The 22965-nt window shown below is 41.9% G+C and overlaps 1 long non-coding RNA gene across 1 annotated transcript in view; it reads left to right on the top strand.

The window, feature by feature from the left end:
• The window catches only part of LOC138991447 (uncharacterized), a 95115-nt gene that overhangs the window by 43851 nt on the left and 28299 nt on the right, over nt 1-22965 (top strand). Inside the window, exon 2 of the long non-coding RNA XR_011467389.1 lies at nt 10316-10447. This is a non-coding gene — a long non-coding RNA (uncharacterized lncRNA). The remainder of the gene's footprint in view (nt 1-10315; nt 10448-22965) is intronic.

The following is a 22965-nucleotide window of genomic DNA, read 5'->3' on the forward strand; positions in this document are numbered from 1 at the left end:
ATTGGCAGGCAGATTCTTATCCACTTCACCACCAGGGAAGTCCTAGAGCACATTTTTAAATTTTGATGGATTGAATCTACCAGTTTACTTATCTGATAATCACTTATAAGATGCATTGTTACTTATATTAGTTCCAATTATTTACTGTTTTAAACCATGGTCTATTAATCTTCCTTATCCATATCTCCTTGAGGTGTAGTTATAAGGAGGTGTGTGTGTATGTTTCAGTTCAGTTCAGTCGCTCAGTCGTGCCTGACTCTTTGCAACCCCATGAATCTCAGCACAACAGGCCTCCCTGTCCATCACCCCTAGAGTTCACTCAGACTCATGTCCATCGAGTCAGTGATGCCATCCAGCCATCTCATCCTCTGTCATCCCCTTCTCCTCTTGCCCCCAATCCCTCCCAGCATCAGAGTCTTTTCCAGTGAGTCAACTCTTTGCATGAGGTGGCCAAAGTACTGGAGTTTCAGCTTTAGCATCATTCCTTCCAAAGAAATCCCAGGGCTGATCTCCTTCAGAATGGACTGGTTGGATCTCCTTGCAGTCCAAGGGACTCTCAAGAGTCTTCTCCAACACCACAGTTCAAAAGCATCAATTCTTTGGTGCTCAGCCTTCTTCACAGTCCAACTCTCACATCCATACATGACCACAGGAAAGACCATAGCCTTGACTAGACGAACCTTTGTTGGCAAAGTAATGTCTCTGCTTTTCAATAAGCTATCTAGGTGTATGTATAGTTATGTGTAAATCTGGCTGTGAAGTTGGTGGGACAGATACTGACTGTACTTGTCAACTTCATAATGATATTGCCAAATTTATAATAATTTACACTCCTATAATGTGTAAGAATTCTTATTTCCCCACATTTTTACCAGTGCTTGTTAATCTTTGTCAACCTTATCATGTGAAAGGTATCTCATCATAGTTTTTCTTTTTTATAACTTTATTTATTTTCGGCTGTGCTGGGTGTTGGTTGCTGCATGTAGGCTTTCTCCAGTTGCGGAAAACAGGGGCTACTCTCCAGTTGTGGTGAACATGTTTCTCGTTGCGGTGGCTTCTCTTGTTGTGGAGCACGGGCTCTAGGGTGTGTGGGTTTAGTAGTTGTGGCTCCTGGGCTCTAGAGCACAGGCTCAGTAGTTGTGGCATGCTGCCTTAGTTGCTCCACAGCATGTGGGATCTTCGTGGATCAGAAATTGAACCCCCATCTCCTGCATTAGCAGGTGGATTCTTTACCACTGAGGCATCAGGGAAGCCCTTCATCATAGTTTTTATTTCCCATGTTTCTAGTGATTTAAGCATATTTTCAAACATTTATTGGCCATTTAGTTTTCCTTATTTGTGAATTCATATCCTTTGTCCAGTTTTTTTTCTCTTAGGTTGATGGTCTTTTTAAAATTGATTTGGAAGAGTTCTTTGTATTAGGTTGAATCACATGAAATTGCCATTTTTGTAAGTCAAAATTATTGAATATTGGCAGTTACATATTATAAAACAAAGCTTCCCTGGTGGTTCACACTGTAAAGAATCTGCCTGCAGTGTGTGAGACCCGGGTTCTATCCCTAGGTCAGGAGGATCCCCTGGAGAAAGGAATGGCTACCCATTCCAGTATTCTTGCCTGGAGAATTCCATGGGCTGAGGAGCCTAGTGGGGTATTGTCTGTGTGATCACAAAGAATGGGACACAGCTGAGTGACTAACACTTTCACTTTCCACATAAAACAAGTATTTCTTGACATTAATCTTTTGATCATTATATGAATGTCAGCTGTCTTCTGCCAGTTTAAGACTTTTATTTTAAATGTGTTTAAGACATCCTTTGGCATGTAGAAGTAAACATTAATATAGCCAATTTATCAATGTTTTCCTTTATGTTTCATGTTTTTTCCTGTGTGTTGTTTAAGGAATCTTTCTTCCTGTGCCATCAAAGAGATAGTTCAGATTTTCTGGTGTTGATTTACTTGAAGTGGGATTTCTGGGTTAGAGAATATTTGTGTGTATTTAAATTTTACCAATGTGTTAGAGTATCCCTTTCTAAAAAAATGCCTATTTTATGAGTGAGGAGGAATATATCATTGTTTTTTAAATTTATATTTCCCTGGCAACTAGTGAAATAAAGCATCTTTTTTATGGATTTCATCATCATTTGCATTTGCTCATCTGTGAGTTTTCTATTCATATTATTTGCTTTTATGTCTGTTACAATTGCTTTATCTTTTTCTTACTAATTTGTGGGAGTTTTTGCATTTTACTGAGATTAGCTCCTTATCAGACATATCCATGTCAATTTTTCCCTAACCTAGCATTTACTTTTAAACTTTATCAATTGTATGCCTTTTTTAAAACAAAATTTTAAATATTTTTATGTATCAAACATACCCATCTTTCCTTGTATCACTTCTATATTTTTTTGATATAAACTGTAGGAAGGTCTCCCAGATCCCTAGCTCATATATATATATATATATAGTTTCATAAAATTTCTTTTGAGATTTTGGTTTAAAAATTTTTAAGTATTTAATCTCTCTTGACTAAATCTTCATATTTAATATAACGTAGGTGTGCAAATATAATGAAATAATTTTTTTCATCCTTGGGTATCCTGATATGTAAATAATATCACATGAAATCATATCATATATGTGTTACATGTTTGATTTGCTCCACAGCTCAAAGGTAAAAGAGTGTTAACATACCACTCTTGTTCCAATTCTATTTCAATAAGACTCAGTCCCTTCCATCATGATTGTTGGGGAGTCTGTTCTCAGTCATTTTGAAGGGAGCCCCTTTCACTCATTTGGGATCATAAAAGAACTCTTTTAGGCCCTATTGGTCAAAGATAAATGGGGATGAAGTCCCTGGTTATCAGTCAGTGGAGTTTCTCTTTGAGAGCTTGGTCTTCCTGCCCACGGAATGTATTTGTGGGCGGGCAACTCCTCTGGCAACATCTCGTTCTCCATGCTGGTGCTTGTGCACTGATATCTTTACTGAGCCTCCCTCAGGATGCCAAGTTCCTGGCCTGCCTAGGCACACACTTCCTTCACTGCTGTAGTTGCTATCAGCTCTTGGAACTTAGCAGTTTAGAAAGGTTCAGCCTATTGTCTTCTGGAAGCCAGTGCTCCCTCCTCCCTCTCCTAAAGGTTGGGTTCTTCTGCCTTCTTGCTCTCCAAATAGGCAGCCTTGATCTGAGCTTAGATTCTCTTCCTTGGGCTTGAGAAACATAAAATATGTTACCAGTAGGATAGTGAGGAGTGAGGGCACAAGAGAGTTTTGGTGAAGCAGGTCTAGACTTTATGGTCAAAGGCCTGGCTATATTTTCTCCGAGTAAGAAATATCACTCTTCAGATGTTCAGTAATTCATCTCCTCTACACCAAGTAGGAATAGTGTGCTTTTCCTCAGATAACAAAAGCTTTATAATATGGTTCATTCTGCCTGTCCTGCTGCATTTAATTGTTGACAACTCACATATTATATACCATATCACATTTTATATGTATTTGTGTATATATTTGTAATATATATTTATATAATTGTAAAATATAAATTGTGTATATATCTATATATTATATATGTAAATATCTGGAAGGATTACATTAACTTATTTGTGGCTGACTCTAAAGGCTAGGAATTACTAAAAAATTTTTTTTCATTTCTATAACTTTTGAATCATTATCATTTTTATCTCTGCAGCTAGAAAAATAAATACATTTAGGAAAATGTCACAGAATGTTAAAAGGATGTTGGTAGCAAGCAAAAGCTTTCTAAACAAAACCTGCAAAAGTTTTCCAGATATTTACACTTAGAAAGACCCTTTTTAGATACTTAGGGGAAGGAAGTGATGATGACTGGACAGTAACAAGTGAGAGATGTCTTATTTATTTCAAAAAGTTGTTCAGTATAATGAAAAGATCCCTGAATTTGTAGTCAGGCTGTTTGGGGTTTTGTCATGGCTTTACTGTGAAATACCTGTGTAATTTTGATAAACCATTAAACCCTTAGCTTCTAATTTTTTCCAAAAACTGGACAATCTCTAAAGTCTCCTTCAGCTCTAGAATTTTGTAATATATATGATTTAGAGATTCTTAGCTAATAGCTATGACGCCAGTTTCAGCTATCATAGTGTCACTAGCCATAAAACATCCAAACTAGCTTTCCTCCTTGAGAAGGTAGATGTATCTGCCTGCCATTCCTTCAGCCCTTCCTGATTTGCATTGACCACTGAACCAAATGCTTATTAGAGCTTTTGCCTGGAAAATGCCTCACTGACTGGAGAGCTAAGATTTTGCTCCCCATATGGTGGAGTTAAACAGACTGCCACCAGATCCAACAGCTGGGCTGATGCCTTCTGGGCAGCCTGCCAGCACATGTGAACAGAGATGTGCTTGCTGGGCACTGGGATCTCCATAGACATTCTTGCCTCTGCTCACTGTCTCTCCTTAGGCCTTCAAGGCCTGCACAGCTGTGCAACTATGTCCCGGTCACCAGGAGAAGCTGCCTTTATGCGGTAAAGATGACTCTGAGACACTGATCTCCAAAGCTAATTGCCTGTCTGTAATAGATTTGTTCTCAGTTTCTACCTTTTAATCGTCTTACTCCGCTCTGCCCTGGGCAGCACTAATGGTTTTAGTCTCCTACCCTACCTAACTGAATAGTTCTTTTCAACAAGGTAGAAGAAAAATCTGTTTCCATCATCCCAACACCAGGTCCACCCCACCTTTATAGCGGGGGCTTCTTAAAAGTAACATTTTGGAGAACTGAACCAAGGATGGCAAAAGATGATGCTATTTCCCATAACAGAATCAATGTTCTTTTATCCCTAAAGATGTTAACTGTAGTTATGCAGGGTGTTTAGCCTAGAAATCCTAGGATTTCAGCATTGGGTATGTTTCAATATCATATTATCTGACTAAATTTCCATATGTCTATCAATTCATATTAAGAATATATGACAATTCTTAATTTATATGAATATATAACCTGCCCGAGTTCCTGTTGACCAGTCTAGCTTAGAAGTATTGTTGTTGTTTAGTTGCTAAGTTGTGTCCTACTCTTTGTGACCCCATGAACTAGAGCCTGCCAGTCTCCTCTGTTCATGGGATTTTCCAGGCAAGGATATTGGAGTTGGGTGCTATTTCCTCCTCCAGGGAATCTTCCCAACCCAGGGATTGAAGCCTGGGTCTCTTGTGTCTCCTGTGTTGGCAGGTGGCTTCTTTACCACTGTACCACCGGGAAGCCCATTTACAGTATATCTGGGCCCTATTTAATAATGGATAATAAGACAGAATGGGGTATAATTCTAGAGTAGCTTTTATTTTTTAATTTAAAAAAATATTCATTTACTTATTTATTCATTTAATCACTCGGTCATTGGGCTGTGCCGGGTCTTAGTTGCAGCAGGTAGGATCTTTAGTTGTAGTATGCGAACTCTTAGTTGCACTGTGCAGTATCTAGTTCCCTGACTAGGGATCGAACCCTGGGCCCCTTGCATTGGGAGTGTGGAGTCCCAGCCACTGGACCGCCAGGGAAGTCCTAGAGTAGCTTTTAAAGTAAGAAATGCCTAGATTCCAGGTGATAAAAGAATTTCGTCTCATTTAAACCCAGAAGGATATTAAGCATAAATAAATGAAATTTCTCATTTCTCCTGTGCTTGGAGAGTTTGGATGTGAGTATTGGTGGATATACACTGCGATGTTTATCCAAGCAGACTGTTGTGTTCTTTGAGCCTACTGTTATGAGAGCTGTTGGAATGGGGAACAAAGAGCATGGGTAGATGGAGTCTTCATGCATTTAATTTATGAAAACTCAGTATATATTTCTCTCAATACACAAGAGCAACCATTTAAATTGTACTGGTGATTCTTTCTGACAGTCTACTTACTGAGGTTGTGTTAGAGAGACGGACCTGCGAGACAGGTGTAGCTGACTTACAATGTGTAGACCATTTATATACATAGAAATGTGACTTTGTTTTTTTCATAACTGAACACAACTTAGGCCTCAAGCCCTCATTTTTGGTAGGCAATGTAAACTTTGTTATTTAAAATTAACTCCGTCACTTCTAGTTTTATACTTAGTCTCTTTGGTCACATACTTGGACACCAGTAGTATTCTTCCCTTCACCATCCTTCTACTCAGGGAAGACCCAAGTTACAGGTCTTGTCCAAGTGTTCTCTGGTCTTTGCTGACCTCGACTGAGACGTGACTTCTCTTCTTTAGTTTGTGGACTTTGTAACAGCATCTTACTGCTGATGGTTAGCAGTCCAGGCTCCATGTTCATATTCTGCACATTGCCCTTGATCTAACCCAGGCCTCTTTGGGTCCAATGGCCCTCTCAGCATGTCTTCATCCTCCTCGTGGATGAAGGAACCCTCAGTTTTTCTCCCCTGAATAGTGGAGTACATGGACTGAGGGGCAGGGGGTGAGGCTGCTTTCAGACTTCTGATGCCATGGATGCCTTTGACTTGATGATTGAGAGCTGTATTGCCATTAGAATTATTAGAAGCAAACAGAACTCATTCATGACTATTTCAAATCAGCCTACACACTGATCTACTGTTCTCTAAATCAGTCCCCAGTTACCAGATGCTGAATGCAGTTCTTGTGTTTTAAAGATATGTTGTTTTTATCAACAATATTGCCCCTAAATGAAAGTCAACCCTTTACTTTAGTGCCTAACCAAAGTCAGAGAAAACACTAAGTTAGATTTACTCAGATATAGCATGTGTTGGGGGACAACAGAGGACGAGATGGTTGAATGGCATCACCGACTAGATGGATGTGGGTTTAAGCAAGCTCCAGGAGTTGGTGATGGACTGGGAAGCCTGGCGTGTTGCAGTCTGCTGCTGCTGATGCTGCTAAGTTGCATCAGTCATGTCTAACTCTGTGCGACCCCATAGATGGAAGCCCACCTGGCTCCTCTGTCCCTGGGATGCTCCAGGCAAGAACACTGGAGTGGGTTGCCATTTCCTTCTCCAATGCATGAAAGTGAAAAGTGAAAGTGAAGTCGCTCAGTCATGTCCGACTCTTAGCGACCCCATGGACTGTAGCCTACCAGGCTCCTCCATCCATGGGATTTCCCAGGCAACAGTTCTGGAGTGGGGTGCCATTGCCTTCTCCAGTGTTGCAGTCTATGGGGTGGCAAAGAGTTAGATATGACTGAGTGACTGAACTGAGCATGTGTTGGTTTCCAGTTTGGTACCGTCTTACAGGGAATTTCAAAGCTGTTTTTGCTTATTCACAATATTCATCTTATATTCTGATTTTATAAATGTTTTATAATATTCTGAAAATATGAATCACGGAATATTTCCCTGCTCTGTGATTAATGACTTGATTGCTGAAATAAGATGCAGTGTCTAAAAGAGAACTAATGACAACACAGCTCTTAGAGGCAGAATTTCTCAGCTGGAGTTTAGAGAAGCCCATCTAAGAAGGCTGAAGAACTGTGGCTTACACCTTCCATATAGGAAGGCAATGGCTTACCTGTCTTGTCCTCCTCTGAATCCCTAGCACCTGGCATTGTACTTAGCGCATATTGGGTGCTCAGTATATTTGTTAAATACAGTAAGTGAATTAACAAACTTCTAAATAGCAGTTTTACATCAATGGGGCATAGAATGTGCTGGTTATTGAAACAAAATAGGTCAGTTCGAGGAAAGTTATGGGCTTTCTAGGGAGCTAGTCATGGGAGAGAGTCTGTATGTCAGAAATACTGACTTTTAGGCTGATTTGATTACCAAAAAAAAGAATAACATATTTTACACATACCCTGAATTAAACTGCCTCCTTCAAGTCTCCAAGTAAGGCAAACTCACCTGATACACCTGACCTTTTGATTTTACATTAAGGAATTATATTTACTTCATACAGACTATTTTGTCCCCTTTAGGATTTCAGCCAACTCAACCCACAGAAACAGAGACATAATTATTACAAAAGGCCTCTGAATATCCCCAGATAGCTCAAGGTATGAATGAATGGTCCTCCTTAAACTCTCATTCAAAGTTGTTTTCATGCTTATATGTATTTTTAAAAGATATCTTTGTTTGATTGCATGACCCATAGAAATTTGAGGCTGCAACCTCAGGGGGACAGGGAAGGCTACTGAAGCCAGTCTCTGTGTCCTTGAAGGAAGAGGCAGGAAAACTAAGGCTCAGGCATGGAAGTGCAGCCCTGTTGATGGACGTTTCCCCACCCCAGCTTCCTCTCCTTTGGAGACATCCTCTTCTCTATGTGTTTATCACTCCGCGTATAATGCCCCCCACCACTGGCCGAAGTGCTGAAGTGATGCTCAGGCTTCCTTGAAACAAAGCATAAGCTGGCGCTGGGAGCACGCAGCTCCTGCACATGACTAGCACAGAGGATGCGGACGTGAGGCTGCAGATGGCCTTTTCTCTATCACATGGAGAGAGGCGTTTTTGAGCTTCTTAATAATACAGTGATGAGAGAAAGAGAAGGTGCTCTGATATCTCCAGGCCTCAACGTGGTCCTGAGGCTCTGGTCCCCGTTCACCAGCTGATGTGAAACTAAAACTGCTGGTGTTTCCCAGGCAGTTTGCAGGAGCTCTTGACACTTACACCGTACAGTCCCCGTGGCCCCCTACCAGGCCCATGGTAATCTGCCCCCACCCATCCTGCCTGCTGGTGCCCATGCCTCCAGGCTGCCCCTGCCTCTCCTCTGGCAGCACTCTGCTCTCCCTGTCCCAGGCCTGGAAGGACCAGCTCGCCACTCCTTCTACGGTGTCCTTCCCAGGCCGCAAAATCTTCCCACAGTGCTTTCAGCCCATATCCACATCTTGCTGCTAAGTCACTTCAGTCGTGTCCGACTCTGTGTGACCCCACAGACGGCAGCCCACCAGGCTCCTCCATCCCTGGGATTCTCTAGGCAAGAACGCTGGAGTGGGTTGCCATTTCCTTCTCCAATGCATGAAAGTGAAAAGTGAAAGTGAAGTCACTCAGTCGTGTCTGACTCTTCACGACCCCATGGACTGCAGCCTACCAGGCTCCTCCATCCATGGGAGTTTCCAGGCAAGAGCACTGGAGTGGGTTGCCATTGCCTTCTCCAAATATCCACATCTTACCTTCTCTAATTTCTTTTGCATGTTTTATCTTTACCTCACAGTTAGCCACTTGTCATAAAGCATCTCTTTCCTCATCACTCCTCAACACTTTATCCTGCTTTATTTTCTGTACAATACTCACACTTTAACATATTCTCTGTGTGTGTGTGTGTGTGTGTATGTATGTACAGATGTACTTTGGGACTTTGTTTTGTTAATTGTCTTTTTGTCCATTAGAAAGTCAGTGACACAACCCCAACACTAAGAATTGTTCCTGGAAAATGATAGATAAGTATTTGTGAAATGAATTAGCGTGTGCTGCTCTTCGATTAGCAATAGAACACATTTGAGAATTTCATTAGTGTGTGTCGTCTTTGTCGTTTCCTCTTCAGAGACTCTGTAACAATCAGTTTGTTCTGCTTTGATAGACATAACTCTCTCAGCCTTATGTCTTAACTCTATCCTTCTGCTGATTGCAAAGTTGAAAGCAAAGATCGGTTCTTACCCACCTTTGCATCCAAGTTGCTCTTCATACATAAAGTTGCTTCTCATATTAGGCCCCATAAAGAGTTTGCTGTATTTCCTAGTTAAACAGAATCTCTCTAACCAGTCTTTATATAATGGGCTTTCCTTGTGGCTCAGACGCCTGCAGTGCAGGAGACCCTGGTTCAATCCCTGCGTTGGGAAGATCCCCTGGAGGAGGGCATGGCAACCCATTCCAGTATTCTTGCCTGGAAACAGAAGAGCCTGGAGGGTTGCAGTCCATGGGGTCACAAAGAGTCAGACACAACTGAGCGACTAAGCACAGTCTTCATTTATCATGGACAGAGTTTTACCTTCTTTATAATTCTTCTGTGTCTCTGAAAGCACCACACAGAGAGAATTGTTCAGAAAAGCATCATGACTTCCTGTGTGTGCATGCTGAGTCACTTCAGTCGTGTCTGACTCTGTGACCCCGTGGATTGTAGCCTGCCAGGCTTCTCTGTCCATGGGATTCTCCAGGCAAGAATGGTGGAGTGGGTTGCCATTTCCTCCTCTAGGGGATCTTCTGACCCAGGGATTAAACCTGAGTCTCTTACGTCTCCTGCATTGGCTGGTGGGATTTTTACCACTAGTGCCACCTGGGAAGCCCCCTGACTTGGACGGATCTAAATGCACACACTGAGGCATTACATGCCACGCAAGGCCCAGTGCATTACAGTGACTTTGGATACACAGAAGACCATCAGTGAAAGTCGACTGGTTTTTCTTCTTTTACAGGACAAGGCCTGAGATGTCATAAGGACTCTATATGCCTCAGCAGTTTGGACTACACCACCAGAGTGCACAGCCATTCCACATTCATTTCTCTTGCATCTCCAGCACCATGAAACTGATAAACCCCAGCTGCTGGTGAGTGCTCTCCACAATGCCAGGAACTGATTTAGTTCTTTGCATACATTTTCTCAATTAATCCTTACTTGAGGCATGGACTGTTATTATCTTCCCTCTACACAAGTGGCAACTCCGGCACAGAGAGATTAAGCAACTTGCCCAAGGTCACACAGTGAGTCATTGGTGGGGCTCAGATTCAAACCCAGGCCCCCTGCTCCAGAGCCCTCACACTTAATCTCATTGTTCTGCTGCATCTGTGTTATCTGCTTAACACATCCACTGAGGAAGACTCTAGCAGCCAGGTTAGCATCCTGTGTAATGTCTAATCCATAAAGGTAATATATAATGTGATTAAAAGTTAAAAAAAAAATCACAGCCTGTAATTGAGTGCCTCATTAGCTGCAGGGTGTAGGGAATATAGGCTACAGTTCACTTATCTGAATCCAACGCTCTCACGGTCCAAACTTCACAACAAGCCCAGGCCGATCAGTGTTTGAAATCTGCTTCTCAGTTCAGCATTTGTGATTTTATAATGATTTCCACATGCATTAGCAACCTATTAATGGGCCAGTATATGGGAACAGTTGTCTTATGAAGTGAGGGTTTCTTTTTTTTTCTTCTTTTCTTTTCCATTAAAACCACAGGTCTACAGAATGAAAATGCTCAATATAATGAGTATAACCTGGAAAGTAATTTCATGGGCTGTAGTACTTTGATGGCAATAATTCTTGGATGTCAAAGGATAAGGACACAGTTTTCTGCTTCCAATTTTATTCTTAGAAAATGATGGTACTGAGCCATCCACAGAGTAGTCCCCTGTAGATTAATTCCAGTTTTTCTTTTGGAGAGGAGATTTAAGGGAAGTCTTAATCTGCTTTATATTTAACTCTTATCTCTACACTATGAATTAAAAATAGAAAGATGGACTCTAGTCTCACCTCTACAGGCCCTCTGAGGGCTAAAGTTACCCCAGAGAAAGGATGGTCTATGAGCTGCTCCAGGTCTCTTGTCTGGCTTAGCACCCCTCACTGACTTTCCCAACAGCTGCCTCTTTCTAATTTTCAGTCCTCATATTAACATGTCTAGAATGAGCTGTCTTTATTCTATGATGCTTGAATGACATTTAGCATTTTCCTCAGGTACTTTTCATTTCTCAAAAAACTGAGTGAATTCTGAAATTTCCTGCATCCTCTGGTTGGTTGTTCCTAAATCCATGCTTAAGGTGGGGAAAAAAAGTGAAGAGTAGTTTACACTGCGTTCTCTTCAGCCAGTAAAAATTGCTCTGAAGTAGGCTTCCCCAATGCCCCTTCTCCTCTCTTCTACCCTCTCTCTCCCTTCCATTTCCCATTCTCCCCACATTTTCCGAGTCCTCTTTTCTCTTCCTTTTCTCCTCCCAGATCAAACCAAGGTCTGAGACAGCAGGAAGGGCAGGAAACTGCAGGTGCTGGTGGAGGAGTTGGAGTTAGGCTCACTTTCCTGCCCCATCTCCTAACTTGAAGCTTCTGAAATACAGGTGAGGGTCATTTATCCAAAAACTAATCATCCAAGTCAATCTAGATTGGAAAGAGTAAGAAACCTCTAGGAAAACCTCTACAGTTTGGGGTTTCTGACACTTCAAACCCGGTGAAGTTAACATTGTGAACTTGTGAATTGTGGCTTATGTGACCGTGGGGAGAAAGCCAACCACATAGTAAGCAAGCTGAACATCTCTCTGTCCTCCCTTAATTTATAGACAATTTCCCTCCCTTTTTCCTCCTGCATCTTACACCAGTGACAAGTTTCAGTTCTAAAGTCTTAACCCAAAATACCCAAGAGACCGTTTTATGCTTAATTGTAAAGTTGTACAACTTCAGGGAAGAGGAGCTGTTGTATTTTTTCTGTATTCCCTCCTTTTCACCACTAAGTCATGGGAGCAATAACAGTGACCCCTGACTGAACACATGCTGTGTGCCTGACTGGTGGGGGGAGGGGTCCTGAATGTACTCAGAGGAAACAGAGCTCCTCAAATCATGGGGCCACCCACCCACTTTTGGACAGATGCAGACAGGCTCCGGGACAATGCTTCTTAAATGGTAGATTGTTTAATAGAACATGTTAGCTGGGGAGGCTGGCATTTTTAAAAATAAAGAAAATGGAATGAAATAGAACAAAACAGAAAAATATCAGAGGACATTGCATGTGGTAGGAGTAAGTATTATTTTGTGAGCTTTTGCTTTTAGTTAAAAGTGGAGAGTCTGACAGTGCTTACTGGGAGCTCCGCCCGCTTCCCAGTCTCCCTTACAACCAGCCAGGTGACTGAGGTCTGGCTGTGGTAGCACATCCAGGGTGATCTGTGGCACGTGGAACTCGCCCACGTAGGCTTCCCAGTTTCTTCCTTCCATATATCTGGTGGATGACACCAGGGCCACCTCGAAGCCACAAGATGTCAGAGCCACAGTGTGAAGCAGCCTAGGTCCCTGAGTCATCATTGGAAGGAATGCCACCCACAAGAGTCACTTACTTGACCAGGGACACCAGCCATCAGCTTTATGTAAAAAGAAATTCTATGATCTTAAGCCAGATTGTTTCACCTTGTGTGTGTGTACGTGCCTTATGCTACATTTATTTCTAATGTAGATTATAGTGAGAGACATTTGAAAGCCACTGCTCAGGACAGGGTGTGGTCCTAGATCAACTGCAGTTGAATCCTGTGGGATGTTCACTACTAATGCAGATTTCTGGGCCCTGCCAAGATCTGCTCTGTAAGGATCTGGGGCCTGGGAATGTTTGACAAACTCCACAGAAAAACTTTCTGAACGCTTAAGTTTAAAGAGCACTTTGGCCTCAGTATTGATAGAAACATTTTCTTGGCAGCCCTGGGGCTGGATAAGCTTTATACCTATTTTCTTTGGTCACTGTCCAAAGTGTGAGTCTCTCCCTATTCTCCACTCTATCTATACCCTATATATAATCTTATTACAATAGTGCTCTGTACTGATTCACATAATCCTTTTCTAAGAACATTTTCCACTCCTCCCCTTTTTCCTAAACACTTAACTGTCCTCTAAAAAGTCTGCTGTGTAACAAATGCCCCTATGCCTCCCTCTTCCCTAGACATTTTCTGGCTCTCCCCTGAGTTATCAGTTCTGCTTCCCATTCAAATGGGAGCTGTTCATTTTCCACGTTTTTATGTGGAATTTTATGTGTATTCTCAGAGTTGAAAAGCGGGGCAAGTCCCTTCCTTGTTACTCAACTGCAGCTTCCCAACCATGACTGCCCCCATCCTTTTGGATAGACTCATACTAATTAATGTATAGAGTTACAAAGGAAGTTCATAATCTCACATTATAAGAAATCTCATTCTGGCTAATTCAGCAACTCTTTCCGTATTTCTACTTTGTCGTCTTCCACATGTTTATCCTTTAACTTGTTTCTTCATGGTCACAAGATGGCTGCCGTAACTCCAAATATGACATCCCTCACAGCTATTTCAGTATGAATTTCCTATGGCTGTAACAAATTGTCACCGACTTGGTGGCTTAAGCTATGATAATTTATTCTGTCACTTGTTGGAGGCCAGAAATCTGAAGTCAGTATCACTGAGCTGAAATCAAGGTGTTGGCAGGGCCATCTTCCCTCCAAATGCTCTAGGTGTGAATCTGTTCCTTGCCTCTTCCAGCTTCTGGTGGCTGTCACTATTCCATGGCTTGTGGCTGCATTACTCCAGTCCCTGCCTTCATCTTCACATCGCCTTTTCTTCTGTGTGTGTCTTTCTTTCTCTTCTGTATCAAATTCCTTTCTGCCTCTTTCTTAAAATTGGGACACGTGTGATTGCATTTAGGGCCCACCTGGATAATTCAGGATCATCTCCCCATCTCATGTCCTAGCCTTCATTATATCTGCAAAGATTCTTTGCCCATAAAAACTCACATGTATAAATTCCAGGGATTAGCACCTGATATTTCTAAATATTGTTATTTGGCTTACCTACAATATCCAAAGATACAAAGGGCAGTGTCTCCTCATCTACAGTTTCTTAACAGGGAGAAATTCTTTTCTCAGAAGCGCACCGTCTTAGCCGGTTCCGACTGTCAGAATACTATAGCCTGGGTGGCGTAAACAACAAGCATTTATTTCTCACAATTCTGGAGGCTGGGAAGTCCAGGATCAAAGCACTGGCAGACCCAGTATCTGGTGAAATCACTTCCTGATTTGCAGACAGTTGAATCTTGTTATTTCCTTATGTGGCTGAGAGAAAATTTCTCTCAATCACATTTTTTTTTTTCTTATAAGAGCACTAACCTCATTTGAAAGTGTCTGCCTTCTTGACTTAATTACCTCCAAGAGGCTTCACTTCCTAATACATGGTGATGGTGGTGGAGGGGATGTTAGAATTATACATACAAATTTTGAGAGAACACGAACATTCAGTATGTAACACCCCTACCACCAGTATGGTGCCTGCTAATCCTGTTGGCTGGATATGTATCATAAACCCATGTATATAGCCTCTGTGGGGAACAGAGGCTCTGTCACCCCCCCCCCCAAAAAAAAGGAAACGATGAAGGATGAGGGAAGGCTATTGGTTAGATCATCAATAATCTACATTAGGATTCCTGTGTCTTTACAGTTCATATCTATTAATATGATGTTGATGTTGTTCTCTTTTGGTTTTTTGCTGATCCTTCTGTGTGGACTATCTAACCATTGACAATTCAATTATTTGACCTCCTCATCTTTCAGTGACCATTCCCTGCTCTATCCCTGTCTTTCGGTGCCATAGCTTCACCCTGGACCTGAATATCACCTGAAACTTCTCCTTTTCTGAAATAGCAACGACAGACAACTTCCTGTCTGACCACCTTCTCACATCCTTCCTGCTTACTCATTTCAATTCTCCTCTGTCCTTTCTGCCTATCCATCAGCCATTCCTTTCTTGAGTTTCCTTCTATCCAGAATATATTGTCCATATTCTAAATTCCCTTGACTCTTGGTCCTTCCATTGAAGTTACCTTGCAAAACCCCAGTCTTGGATGAACTCTCTATCTGCTTGCTCAAACTTCTTCCTTGTCATTAATTCTTACCATGTCATTCTCAGGAGATAACTTTACTTCATCTTTAATTAAAATAGAAGAAATCTGATGGAAATGACTCAATTTCCCATCACTACATTTATTGTCTCTGTACTGAGATGTTTAATCTTCTGGTCTTGTTACAGTGGAATAAAACTTTTCTGCTAGAGGCCTATCCATCTGCTTATCCTGTGGAAATACAACTAATTTCTGGTCAATGAGATATAAGTAGAATTGTAGTATGGAGGCATTTAGGAAGCTTTTTAAAAGACAGTGGGCACATATCCTTTGCCCTGTTCCTCTAGTCTGTTTCTCCATCCAGATTCCTGGAAATATGAATGTGATCACTGGAACTCCTGCAGTTATATTTTAAGAATGATGCTTATGTAATGGCTGAGTAGCTAGAACTTCTGTAAGTCATTTTTACCTTCTTTAAATCATTCAAATTTCTCATCCACACAGGTATAATGCTTCTCTCAGATTCTCAAACCACACTCTTAGGACGTGTTTAAAATTTTTTTATGCTAAAATAACTTTATTTTTAGGCTGAAAAGTGTTAATCACTCAGCTCAGTAGTGTCCAACTCTTTGCAACCCCATGGACTGTAGCCCGCCAGGCTCCTCTGTCCATGGAATTCTGCAGGCAAGAACACTGGAGACGGTAGCCTTTCCCTTCTCCAGGGGATTTTCCTGACCCAGGGATTGAACCCAGGTCTCCCACATGCAGGCAGATTCTTTACCCTCTGAGCTACCAGGGAAGCCCATGGTACTGAAAGAACTTCTGTCTTCTTCCCAACCTTGATTATATATTAGTCTGCTTCCATCAGCTTACCTCTGGAAAAGCCATGTCCTTTCCCAATTCCTGGCTTTCCTCTTCCTCACAGAGATGATATTAATAGGTGTTGAGGGAGAGCAGGGGAGTGTTGAGTGTGAAAAGAAGAAAACGTTGCTCTATTACCTATATGTAATTCTGGTCGGTTTTTAGCAAAATTGTATCATCCTCTCTTTTCTCTTCTCTTGTGCTTTAGTTTCTGTGCTCCTTTTACCTTGTTTAGAAGTTGATCCAGAGCAGAAACGATACTCAAACTACACATCAGCAGCATCAAGCTTTCGTTCTTTTTGCGTCCTGATATTTTGAAAATATTAAAAAGAGGGCTTTTGTGTGATTTCTTTCCACAGGGGCACAGAAAACACCTTCTTGATGGAAAATATAACCTGATTGTTTGTCTGAGTCTGAGTTGAACCGAGAAAAGATTCTCAAAAAATATTCTTCAAAAGTTGGCCAAAAAGGAAATGGGGGTAGCTGGTTTACCTCCCCCACCTGACCTCCTCCTGCTTTGCTGCCCAAGTAGTAATTTTGAGAGGCAAACCTGATTGTTCACTCTGCTACTTAAAACCCACAGTGGCTGATCCTGATGCCATCTTTCACCTCTGTCCATCTCACACCCTGTGCCTCCAGTTACCCTGAACTGCTTGCAGTAACCTGTGCTATTTCAAATCTGCTCTTTCTTTTTGTTGTTCTTTTCTGGACTGACTTGCAACCCCATCCTTCTATTAATAAGAAATACACATTCACCTTCAGGGCTCAGTTCAAGAAACTTCTTGTCATTTGTGAAGCTTCTTGTCCGCCTTCCAACTTCTTCTTGTTTCCCTTCTTCCAACTGACGTTTTCCTTCAGTTTGTCCTCTCTGAATAAGTCTAATAACATGTACCATACTTGACTGCAAAATTACTTGATGTGTTAGTGTCCTTCTATTTGACTATAAGCTCGCCAAAGGCTTAATCATTCTTTCATTGACCAAGTAATTCATAAACATTTTCTTTTTGTAAAAGAATCAACCATACAGAACATGAATGTTTCCTTTCACTTCTAACTCCCTCAGTCTCCCGACCACCATCTTATTCATATGTGAACCTTCAGTGCCTACCTAGTTCAGTGTCTGGCACACAGAAACCCAAAAATTGTGTTTTGAATGAATGGAATGAATGAATGAAAGAAAGACTAACTATCCTTTTAAGACTATCAACCAGTAACACATCTGATCATAAATCTGAGTTTAAATTCCCGTTAATAGTGTGCAACTTCCTCACTCCACGATAACATCATGTATGTGCTCTCTTGTGGTTTATTTTTGCTAACTCACTGTCTGAGTCTTTAGTCTCCTTCAGGTCCTGTTTACTTTATTCAAAGCTCTGCTCCTCTGCTAGTGCAGTTTACATTGGGAGGAAGTTTTCCTATTGCCTGTGCAGTGTAAATTGGTTTCTAAACAATCTTGCCCACAGTCTCCATTAATATGGCACTGTAGAGCAAGGCAGGATAAAATATTCAAAGTAGCAGGAGTTACTTTTTAGGATGATTGAATATGATGAAGGAGCCAAGGACAAAGGGTAATTTATTCCAAAGGAAGTCAACACCTTTGCTTTGCACTAGCTCTTGCAGCTAAAAAATAGGGCTGGTAATTGGACTTGCTTTATGAAAATCTCATTAGCATTAGCATATAACTAAAATGCACAGCTCCATAGTTAATTGCAATCCTGCACTGCGGTTAACAACTACAGTGATGACATTTGCATATTGCACATAAAATTAAAAATGCATGTCAGATAGGTGCTCTTTTAGAAAAAAAATCCTTGAATAACATTGCATTCACTACAATAATCGGAAAGATTTTGAATTTGAATGGAAATTATATGTATAGTATGAGCTTTAGAAAGACAGAGGAGCCTGATCAAAGAGGAGGGGAAGCTAAATATGAAACATTGCATAGGCAGAACTCCAGCAGCTGGGATCTTCAAGGGCAGGGACCTGTAATACTGAACTGTGTGCTTTGTGTGAATGCTACCCTTTCTTCTGAGAGTTTCATTTCACTTTCCAGGCATCAGTCTCATCTTGATGCTTTTCCTCTAGACTACAAACTCCTTGAGATCATGGACTTGATCTTTTTAAACCTTTGAGTCCCACAATGCTTAGCATGTACAGGCACTCAATGATTTGTAGGTGTGAACCACTCAAGCCCTCTAGAATTGGATCCAGTAGACCTGAGGGGCTGTGTACTGAAGTGATTAAGAGTAGATGTTTTCACTTCCATGTCCCTGAGCCAGTTACCTTTCAGCGAGTCGCTTCAACCTCCCTAAGCCTCTGTTTCCTCTGCTATAAAATGTTTTCTGCCTTATAGGATTTTTGAGAAGATTTAGAAAGATAATGCATACATAATACTTACCACAGCACTGTGCCTGGCACATAGCAAGTGCTATTATTGTTGTGTTTGCTGTTGTTTTGAGGTTAAAAATCATGGGAAAGGACATGTTGAGGCTGAGTGTTAGTCCTGGTGCCAATCAACTACAAGACAGAACAGCGTTACTGTGAGTAATAATACTTACCACAGGGCCGATAATTTTTGTTCCATTTCACCAAAAAAGAAAATGAGTTCTTGAAAAGACATTGGTGGGGGCATAAGACAACTATACCACTTTCTCTGTGATTACAAAGATCCATGACCAGGCTTTGTACATGAGACTCCTCTGTAACTACAAATTGCCTACTTCCTGGAAGACAACCATAAGCTAGGAAGTCAGGAAGGAAGTCAAGGTAGGGCCTTCAGTGGGGTATGGCTCTTTATTTCTTTTATCATTCATTCATTCATTGTTCAGCTAATACTATTTATTGTGCTCATACCTATGCAATGCTTTGTGCTAGAGATGCTCTGAGACAGAGATGACCATGCATGTGACCTGATTGATATACACTTGGAAATTCTGGGCTAGAAGTAAAGTGAAGGATTGGAACTAGAGAAAAAGATATGTGTGTCATCAGCATGGAGAGGAGTTTGAACTCTAGACATAGGTGAGGTCCCTGTGGCTGTTCACTGGGGAACACTCCCAGTAGGGGGATAGGAAAGGGAATTGGTACCAATTGAAGCAAAGGGAAGAGACTGAAGGAGAAGAAAATTCTTAAAGAGATGGGAATACCAGACCACTTGACCTGCCTCTTGAGAAATCTGTATGCAGGTCAGAAAGCAACAGTTAGAACTGGACATGGAACAACAGACTGGTTCCAAATCAGGAAAGGAGTACGTCAAGGCTATATATTGTCACTGTGCTTATTTAACTTATATGCAGAATACATCATGAGAAACACTGGCTGGATGAAGCACAAGCTGGAATCAAGATTACTGAGAGAAATATTAGTAACCTCAGATATGCAGATGACACGACCCTTATGGTAGAAAGTGAAGAAGAACTAAAAAGCCTCTTGATGAAAGTGAAAGAGGAGAGTGAAAAAGTTGGCTTAAAACTCAACATTCAGAAAACTAACACTCATGGCATCTGATTCCATCACTTCATGGCAAATAGATGAGGAAATAGTGAGAGACTTTATTGTCTTGGGCTCCAAAATCACTGTAGATGGTGATTGCAGCCATGATATTAAAAGACACTTGCTCCTTGGAAGAAAAGTTATGACCAACCTAGACAGCATATTAAAAAGCAGAGACAATACTTTGCCAACAAATGTCAGTCTAGTCAAAGCTATGGTTTTTTCCAGTAGTCATGTGTGGATGGGAGAGTTGGACTATAAAGAAAGCTGAGCGCCGAAGAATTGATGCTTTTGAACAGTAGTGTTGGAGAAGACTCTTGAGAGTCCCTTGGACTGCAAGGAGATCCAGCAAGTCCATCCTAAAGGAAATCAGTCCTGAATATTCATTGGAAGGACTGATGCTGAAGCTGAAACTCTAATACTTTGGCCACCTGATGTGAAGAACTGACTTATTTGAAAAGACCCTGATGCTGGGAAAGATTGAAGGTGGGAGGAGATGGTGATGACAGAGGATGAGATGGTTGGATGGCACCACTGACTCAATGGACATGAGTTTGAGTAAACTCCAGGAGTCGGTGATAGACAGGGAGGCCTGGCATGCTGCAGTCCATGGGGTTGCAAAGAGTCTGACATGACTGAACAACTGAACTGAATTGAAAGAGATGAAAGTTTCAACTTGTAGGGTGGTAGTTAACAGAGTCAACTGTGTGTAAAGTGAGTGAGGGTTATTGAATTTGGTGATAAGGAGGCCACATCAAAGGTAGGTAGAGAATGGCAGCAGCTGCTGCTAAGTCGCTCAGTCGTGTCCGACTCTGTGCGACCCCATAAACGGCAGCCCACCAGGCTCCTCCATCCCTGGGATTCTCCAGGCAAGAACACTGGAGTGGGTTGCCGTTTCCTTTTCCAATGAGTGAAAGTGAAGTCGCTCAGTCGTGTCGGACTCTTCGTGACCCCATGGACTGTAGCCTACCAGGCTCCTCTGTCCATGGGATTCTCCAGGCAAGAGTACTGGAGTCGGGGAGAATGGCAGGGTAGGAAACAAATGCAGGAAAGTATAGGCTGTGCTTTGACAGTAAAAGGATAAAAAAGCTCAGCCAGCAGCTTGAGGACATAGAGTTGAAAAACATGTGTCATGTTGGAAAGACCAAAAGTAGGAGCCACTGAGAAAAGAGGGAGATAAGACCTGAGACAGCTGGAGGTGGTGATGCCATTGAAATCAGCCCAAGTCCCAAGCTGCACAGTTATCTTGTGAGCAGTTCTATTCTGTGGGACTGAGGCCAACACCTTCTCATTCGGGTGAGGTACCCCTTTTCCTTGGCCTGCAGCCCTGGTTCTTACCTGTATCCCAATACATCATATTTTTATGATGTATTCAATTCAATTCAATAAATTGAATTGTTATTTTCAACTTATTCGTCTGTCTCCTCCTTTGATGGTGAGCTCCTCAACCACAGGAACCATGTCTTATTCATCTGAACACCCTCATTGCCTAGTTCAGGGTCTGTCACAGTCAGTGAAGATTATTCAATTCAACTGCATAGTCCCTCACAGCCAGTCTGTTCCATCAACTGGAGTTCCCAGTAATTACACAGCCCCTTGTAAATTGTGTCCTCCTTAGAAGATAATGATGGGCCAGGAACCAGAATCAGGGAGGAAAGATAAGATAGGGCTTTCTGTGGTGGACTGGGCTATTTTATTCATCATTCAGCTAATATTTTTTGTACCCGTACCTATGCAGTGCACTGTGCTAGGAAGTGAGAGCTGACCATGGATGTGGACCTGATTGGTATACAGTTGGAAAGTCTGGGCTAGAAGTAAAGTGAAACATCAGAACACGACAAAAAGATACGAACACCTCTGTCTCCATCTTACATATTTCTGCTATTAAGGTTACAGCTGCAAGAAGTCTGTGTATAGTTCACTCACCTCTCCATGCTTGGGGGAGTGGAAAAAAACACATGGGAGCCCTGTCTCACGATACACTAAGTGAGCTGTGTGAGGCAATAACTGAGATGAAGCTGGGAAGCCACAATCCTGTTCTCTCAAAGCTTTTCCTTAGAGAGTCTCTGCCCTGGAGTCTTTCTACTTCTCTCTCTACTCTTTCCATCCTGGCTGATATACTTTTTTTTCACCTCTCCACTTCCTGTATCCTATTTCTACTCTTGGAAGCCTGTTTTTAGACTCAAGCCTTTCATTTGCTTTTGTTGTTGTTCAGTCGCTAAGTTGTGTCCAACTCTGTGGACTCCGTGAACTGCAGCTTACCCCAGGCTTCCCTGTCCTTCACCATCTCCTGGAGTTTGTTCAAACTCAAGCCCATTGAGTCGGTAATGCTATCCAACCATCTCATCCTCTGCCACCCTCTTCTCCTTTTGCCTTCAATCTTTCCCATCATCAAGGTCTTTTCCAATGAGTTGGCTCTTGGCATCAGGTGGCCAAAGCATTGGAACTTCAGTATTAGTCCTTCTGGAGAATATTCAGAGTTGTTTTCCTTTAGGATTGATTGTTTTGATCTCCTTGCTGTCCAAGGGACTCGCAAGAGTCTTCTCCAGCACCACAGTTCGAAGGCATCAATTCTTCAGAGCTCAGCCTTCTTCATGATCCAACTCTCCCATCCATACATGACTACTGGAAAAAGCCATAGCTTTGACTTTGCAAAGTGATGTCTCTGGTTTTTAATTTGCTGTCTAGGTTTGCCTTTACTCAAAGTTTTCCTGTAGACACACTATCTCTAAGAAAATGATTTTGAACCATAATCTGACAGTTGGGGTTGTACCAACATTTTTCGCCCTTCCCTATCCCATGTGGGTCCAACTCGGACAAAACCCAATACATAAGATCTTTGGTTAACAGCTTACTCTTGGGCCGCCAATGTATGGTGATGGGCCTTCGTGGAAAGCGACAGTCACTACCATGTCGTCAGAGCTGTGTACCAGACTGTCCTCATTTTCCTCAGTAAGCCAATACTAGCAGAGCTTTCCAATTAGCAACAAAGAAACTTTTTCTTTTTCACTCATGCTTAAAAAATAGTTATTTTTCTTTTTTCAGAAAGTGTTTCACTGGTAACCTCCTCAGGTCTCGTCTCCTGCTATTCAGTCTAAATGTGCTGACTTTCCACATGGTTTGGGATCAGGATGGGCCTGGCAGTGACCCAGGGGCACCAAGGGGCCAGCA

This window comes from Bos mutus, chromosome 17 (assembly GCF_027580195.1).
Source record: "Bos mutus isolate GX-2022 chromosome 17, NWIPB_WYAK_1.1, whole genome shotgun sequence".
Lineage (NCBI taxonomy): Eukaryota > Metazoa > Chordata > Mammalia > Artiodactyla > Bovidae > Bos > Bos mutus.